The sequence below is a fragment of the Diachasmimorpha longicaudata genome, unplaced genomic scaffold (assembly GCF_034640455.1).
Source record: "Diachasmimorpha longicaudata isolate KC_UGA_2023 unplaced genomic scaffold, iyDiaLong2 ctg00000055.1, whole genome shotgun sequence".
In the NCBI taxonomy this organism is placed as follows: domain Eukaryota; kingdom Metazoa; phylum Arthropoda; class Insecta; order Hymenoptera; family Braconidae; genus Diachasmimorpha; species Diachasmimorpha longicaudata.
The window spans coordinates 1,636,819-1,643,878 of record NW_026973895.1 but is presented as its reverse complement, the minus strand read 5'-3'; positions in this window follow the sequence as shown (position 1 = coordinate 1,643,878).

Here is a 7,060-nt window from a genome sequence, read left to right as displayed (position 1 = left end):
AATTTCATTTCTCCCATTGTGTGAACTGTGAAAATTGACAGTTTAAATAAATGTGAACGTTTCAAAAAGTTAATGAATTAAAATGAGAAAAAAAAAACAAAAAATCAGAACCTCATTGGAAAATGGATATTCAAAGATTAGGAAGAAGTAGGAAAAAAATTTGGGAAGACAATATGGAATTGCTAGATCAACTTACTATTCTCAAGGACGAATTTGGCAGAAGGACCACTTTTGGCATTTGAAAACCACATCAAGAGATCTCTTTTCTTCCTCCCTTCGAATAAAACTCTGGAAAAACTCCTTTTACATCTCTCCAGAGAAATTTCGTTAATCCGTAAATACGAAAGCTATCGTCGCTACAATTTTGATTATTAGTTGGTTCCATAAATGTCCCACGAGAAGCCTAGGAAAGTAAAGTCCACCCCCGCAGAGCCTGAATACCGGGGTAAGGCATAAATACAATGGGGTGCTGCCTGGTTCCGCAAGGGTATCCTTGAAGACACTGTTCCCCAGTGCCATTCAGCCCTCGGCACGATAACTTTCACCTTGACTTGGGTACTCTCGTCCGCGGCGATGCCTTGCGTCTTCCTGACGGGACGGCGGGGAAAAATTTCCCTTAATGACACAACCTTAAAGAACAAGACAAAAATCTAAAATACTTTTTTTATTCACCCACACAAATAACAAACTCATTTTCCAATTTTATTTTTCCCCCTTTCTTCTTCTTTATCACCTTCGACCCCAGTGTTTTGGACTTGGTGGACTTCTTAGCCATTTTTTCGAAGTTCCTCAGAGCTCTTTTCTCACGTTCCTTCATCTCGGCTACAGATTTTCCTTCGAAGGGATCCGCAGTTTCCTCACCCGTCTCCGCAGTCCGCTGGTTCGTCTGTGGCTCCATTGACTCTCCGGCCTCCAGCTCCTTGGCCTTCACCAATTGTTCTCCTTTGAATATATCATACAATGGATTAAACGAGTACGAGACCTCAGGCTTGTTCGTCTTCTGTGCCATCTTCTGCTCGACTCTATTTATGTGCTTTCCACCAGCTTTCTTATTTACGGCTTGACGAAATTTCGCTGGAGAGATGTTGAAGGAGTTGTCCCAGAGGGTTTCTCCTGCGAAACTCCCGGCGAACTTTTTCACTGGATTCAAAACAAATCTGGGGCCTATCTCTGCCAATCCTCCATCTTCAGTCAGGATCTCGTAGTTTCTGAACCATATCCTGTTGTCCAGGACGCTGAATGTGTAGACGTGGTCGAAGAAGGACTTGCTTTTGGGGTGGTTGTTGGGCACACCAAATATCTGGGCGACCAACTCTTGCAGGAGGGCGTAGTGAGGATTCGTGGAGAAGTTCTCATCGAAGGAGAGAATTGGACGTGATCCCTTTAGGCAATTGCCTGTCAATTTCATTTCTCCCATTGTGTGAACTGTGAAAATCGACAGTTTAAATAAATTTGAACGTTTCAAAAAGTTAATGAATTAAAATGAGAAAAAAAAAACAAAAAATCAGAACCTCATTGGAAAATGGATATCCAAAGATTAGGACCAAGTAGGAAATAAATTTGGGAAGACAATATGGAATTGCTAGATCAACTTACTATTCTCAAGGACAAATTTGGGTGAAGGACCACTTTTGGCATTTGAAAACCACATCAAGAGATCTCTTTTCTTCCTCCCTTCGAATAAAACTCTGGAAAAACTCCTTTTACATCTCTCCAGAGGAATTTCGTTAATCCGTAAATACGAAAGCTATCGTCGTTACAATTTTGATTATTAGTTGGTTCCATAAATGTCCCACGAGAAGCCTAGGAAAGTAAAGTCCACCCCCGCAGACCCTGAATACCGGGGTAAGGCATAAATACAATGGGGTGCTGCCTGGTTCCCCAAGGGTATCCTTGAAGACACTGTTCCCCAGTGCCATTCAGCCCTCGGCACGATAACTTTCACCTTGACTTGGGTACTCTCGTCTGCGGCGATGCCTTGCGTCTTCCTGACGGGACGGCGGGGAAAAATTTCCCTTAATGACACAACCTTAAAGAACAAGACAAAAATCTAAAATACTTTTTTTATTCACCCACACAAATAACAAACTCATTTTCCAATTTTATTTTTCCCCCTTTCTTCTTCTTTATCACCTTCGACCCCAGTGTTTTGGACTTGGTGGACTTCTTAGCCATTTTTTCGAAGTTCCTCAGAGCTCTTTTCTCACGTTCCTTCATCTCGGCTACAGATTTTCCTTCGAAGGGATCCGCAGTTTCCTCACCCGTCTCCGCAGTCCGCTGGTTCGTCTGTGGCTCCATTGACTCTCCGGCCTCCAGCTCCTTGGCCTTCACCAATTGTTCTCCTTTGAATATATCATACAATGGATTAAACGAGTACGAGACCTCAGGCTTGTTCGTCTTCTGTGCCATCTTCTGCTCGACTCTATTTATGTGCTTTCCACCAGCTTTCTTATTTACGGCTTGACGAAATTTCGCTGGAGAGATGTTGAAGGAGTTGTCCCAGAGGGTTTCTCCTGCGAAACTCCCGGCGAACTTTTTCACTGGATTCAAAACAAATCTGGGGCCTATCTCTGCCAATCCTCCATCTTCAGTCAGGATCTCGTAGTTTCTGAACCATATCCTGTTGTCCAGGACGCTGAATGTGTAGACGTGGTCGAAGAAGGACTTGCTTTTGGGGTGGTTGTTGGGCACACCAAATATCTGGGCGACCAACTCTTGCAGGAGGGCGTAGTGAGGATTTGTGGAGAAGTTCTCATCGAAGGAGAGAATTGGACGTGATCCCTTTAGGCAATTGCCTGTCAATTTCATTTCTCCCATTGTGTGAACTGTGAAAATTGACAGTTTAAATAAATTTGAACGTTTCAAAAAGTTAATGAATTAAAATGAGAAAAAAAACAAAAAATCAGAACCTCATTGGAAAATGGATATTCAAAGATTAGGAAGAAGTAGGAAAAAAATTTGGGAAGACAATATGGAATTGCTAGATCAACTTACTATTCTCAAGGACAAATTTGGCAGAAGGACCACTTTTGGCATTTGAAAACCACATCAAGAGATCTCTTTTCTTCCTCCCTCCGAATAAAACTCTGGAAAAACTCCTTTTACATTTCTCCAGATAAATTTCGTTAATCCGTAAATACGAAAGCTATCGTCGTTACAATTTTGATTATTAGTTGGTTCCATAAATGTCCCACGAGAAGCCTAGGAAAGTAAAGTCCACCCCCGCAGAGCCTGAATACCGGGGTAAGGCATAAATACAATGGGGTGCTGCCTGGTTCCCCAAGGGTATCGTTGAAGACACTGTTCCCCAGTGCCATTCAGCCCTCGGCACGATAACTTTCACCTTGACTTGGGTACTCTCGTCCGCGGCGATGCCTTGCGTCTTCCTGACGGGACGGCGGAGAAAAAATTCCCTGAATGACACTACCTTAAAGAACAAGACAAAAATCTAAAATACTTTTTTTATTCACCCACCCAAATAACAAATTCATATTCCAATTTTATTTTTCCCCCTTTCTTCTTCTTTATCACCTTCGACCCCAGTGTTTTGGACTTGGTGGACTTCTTAGCCATTTTTTCGAAGTTCCTGAGAGCTCTTTTCTCACGTTCCTTCCTCTCGGCTACAGATTTTCCTTCGAAGGGATCCGCAGTTTCCTCACCCGTCTCCGCAGTCCGCTGGTTCGTCTGTGGCTCCATTGACTCTCCAGACTCCAGCTCCTTGGCCTTCACCAATTGTTCTCCTTTGAATATATCATACGATGGATTAAACGAGTACGAGACCTCAGGCTTGTTCGTCTTCTGTGCCATCTTCTGCTCGACTCTATTTATGTACTTTCCACCAGCTTTCTTATTTACGGCTTGACGAAATTTCGCTGGAGAGATGTAGAAGGAGTTGTCCCCAGAGGGTTTCTCCTGCGAAACTCCCGGCGAATATTTTCACTGGATTCAAAACAAATCTGGGGCCTATCTCTGCCAATCCTCCATCTTCACTCAGGATCTCGTAGTTTCTGAACCATTTCCTGTTGTCCAGGACGCTGAATGTGTAGACGTGGTCGAAGAAGGACTTGCTTTTGGGGTGGTTGTTGGGCACACCAAATATCTGGGCGACCAACTCTTGCAGGAGGGCGTAGTGAGGATTTGTGGAGAAGTTCACATCGAAGGAGAGAATTGGACGTGATCCCTTTAGGCAATTGCCTGTCAATTTCATTTCTCCCATTGTGTGAACTGTGAAAATTGACAGTTTAAATAAATGTGAACGTTTCAAAAAGTTAATGAATTAAAATGAGAAAAAAAAAACAAAAAATCAGAACCTCATTGGAAAATGGATATTCAAAGATTAGGAAGAAGTAGGAAAAAAATTTGGGAAGACAATATGGAATTGCTAGATCAACTTACTATTCTCAAGGACGAATTTGGCAGAAGGACCACTTTTGGCATTTGAAAACCACATCAAGAGATCTCTTTTCTTCCTCCCTTCGAATAAAACTCTGGAAAAACTCCTTTTACATCTCTCCAGAGAAATTTCGTTAATCCGTAAATACGAAAGCTATCGTCGCTACAATTTTGATTATTAGTTGGTTCCATAAATGTCCCACGAGAAGCCTAGGAAAGTAAAGTCCACCCCCGCAGAGCCTGAATACCGGGGTAAGGCATAAATACAATGGGGTGCTGCCTGGTTCCGCAAGGGTATCCTTGAAGACACTGTTCCCCAGTGCCATTCAGCCCTCGGCACGATAACTTTCACCTTGACTTGGGTACTCTCGTCCGCGGCGATGCCTTGCGTCTTCCTGACGGGACGGCGGGGAAAAATTTCCCTTAATGACACAACCTTAAAGAACAAGACAAAAATCTAAAATACTTTTTTTATTCACCCACACAAATAACAAACTCATTTTCCAATTTTATTTTTCCCCCTTTCTTCTTCTTTATCACCTTCGACCCCAGTGTTTTGGACTTGGTGGACTTCTTAGCCATTTTTTCGAAGTTCCTCAGAGCTCTTTTCTCACGTTCCTTCATCTCGGCTACAGATTTTCCTTCGAAGGGATCCGCAGTTTCCTCACCCGTCTCCGCAGTCCGCTGGTTCGTCTGTGGCTCCATTGACTCTCCGGCCTCCAGCTCCTTGGCCTTCACCAATTGTTCTCCTTTGAATATATCATACAATGGATTAAACGAGTACGAGACCTCAGGCTTGTTCGTCTTCTGTGCCATCTTCTGCTCGACTCTATTTATGTGCTTTCCACCAGCTTTCTTATTTACGGCTTGACGAAATTTCGCTGGAGAGATGTTGAAGGAGTTGTCCCAGAGGGTTTCTCCTGCGAAACTCCCGGCGAACTTTTTCACTGGATTCAAAACAAATCTGGGGCCTATCTCTGCCAATCCTCCATCTTCAGTCAGGATCTCGTAGTTTCTGAACCATATCCTGTTGTCCAGGACGCTGAATGTGTAGACGTGGTCGAAGAAGGACTTGCTTTTGGGGTGGTTGTTGGGCACACCAAATATCTGGGCGACCAACTCTTGCAGGAGGGCGTAGTGAGGATTCGTGGAGAAGTTCTCATCGAAGGAGAGAATTGGACGTGATCCCTTTAGGCAATTGCCTGTCAATTTCATTTCTCCCATTGTGTGAACTGTGAAAATCGACAGTTTAAATAAATTTGAACGTTTCAAAAAGTTAATGAATTAAAATGAGAAAAAAAAAACAAAAAATCAGAACCTCATTGGAAAATGGATATCCAAAGATTAGGACGAAGTAGGAAATAAATTTGGGAAGACAATATGGAATTGCTAGATCAACTTACTATTCTCAAGGACAAATTTGGGTGAAGGACCACTTTTGGCATTTGAAAACCACATCAAGAGATCTCTTTTCTTCCTCCCTTCGAATAAAACTCTGGAAAAACTCCTTTTACATCTCTCCAGAGGAATTTCGTTAATCCGTAAATACGAAAGCTATCGTCGTTACAATTTTGATTATTAGTTGGTTCCATAAATGTCCCACGAGAAGCCTAGGAAAGTAAAGTCCACCCCCGCAGACCCTGAATACCGGGGTAAGGCATAAATACAATGGGGTGCTGCCTGGTTCCCCAAGGGTATCCTTGAAGACACTGTTCCCCAGTGCCATTCAGCCCTCGGCACGATAACTTTCACCTTGACTTGGGTACTCTCGTCCGCGGCGATGCCTTGCGTCTTCCTGACGGGACGGCGGGGAAAAATTTCCCTTAATGACACAACCTTAAAGAACAAGACAAAAATCTAAAATACTTTTTTTATTCACCCACACAAATAACAAACTCATTTTCCAATTTTATTTTTCCCCCTTTCTTCTTCTTTATCACCTTCGACCACAGTGTTTTGGACTTGGTGGACTTCTTAGCCATTTTTTCGAAGTTCCTCAGAGCTCTTTTCTCACGTTCCTTCATCTCGGCTACAGATTTTCCTTCGAAGGGATCCGCAGTTTCCTCACCCGTCTCCGCAGTCCGCTGGTTCGTCTGTGGCTCCATTGACTCTCCGGCCTCCAGCTCCTTGGCCTTCACCAATTGTTCTCCTTTGAATATATCATACAATGGATTAAACGAGTACGAGACCTCAGGCTTGTTCGTCTTCTGTGCCATCTTCTGCTCGACTCTATTTATGTGCTTTCCACCACCTTTCTTATTTACGGCTTGACGAAATTTCGCTGGAGAGATGTTGAAGGAGTTGTCCCAGAGGGTTTCTCCTGCGAAACTCCCGGCGAACTTTTTCACTGGATTCAAAACAAATATGGGGCCTATCTCTGCCAATCCTCCATCTTCAGTCAGGATCTCGTAGTTTCTGAACCATATCCTGTTGTCCAGGACGCTGAATGTGTAGACGTGGTCGAAGAAGGACTTGTGTGCCAGCAATCGAGAAAATGACTGTGGCACTTTCGAGTTAATAAATTAATTTCACTCGAAAGAATTAATGACTAAACTTTTATTTTATTTATTTCTTTTGAACTCCTTTTGTTTGAGTTTTTGATATTTATTTGTTTATTTTTGAGTTTATCTCACTGACAGTTGTCACGGGTGGTTGAACAAAAACAAAA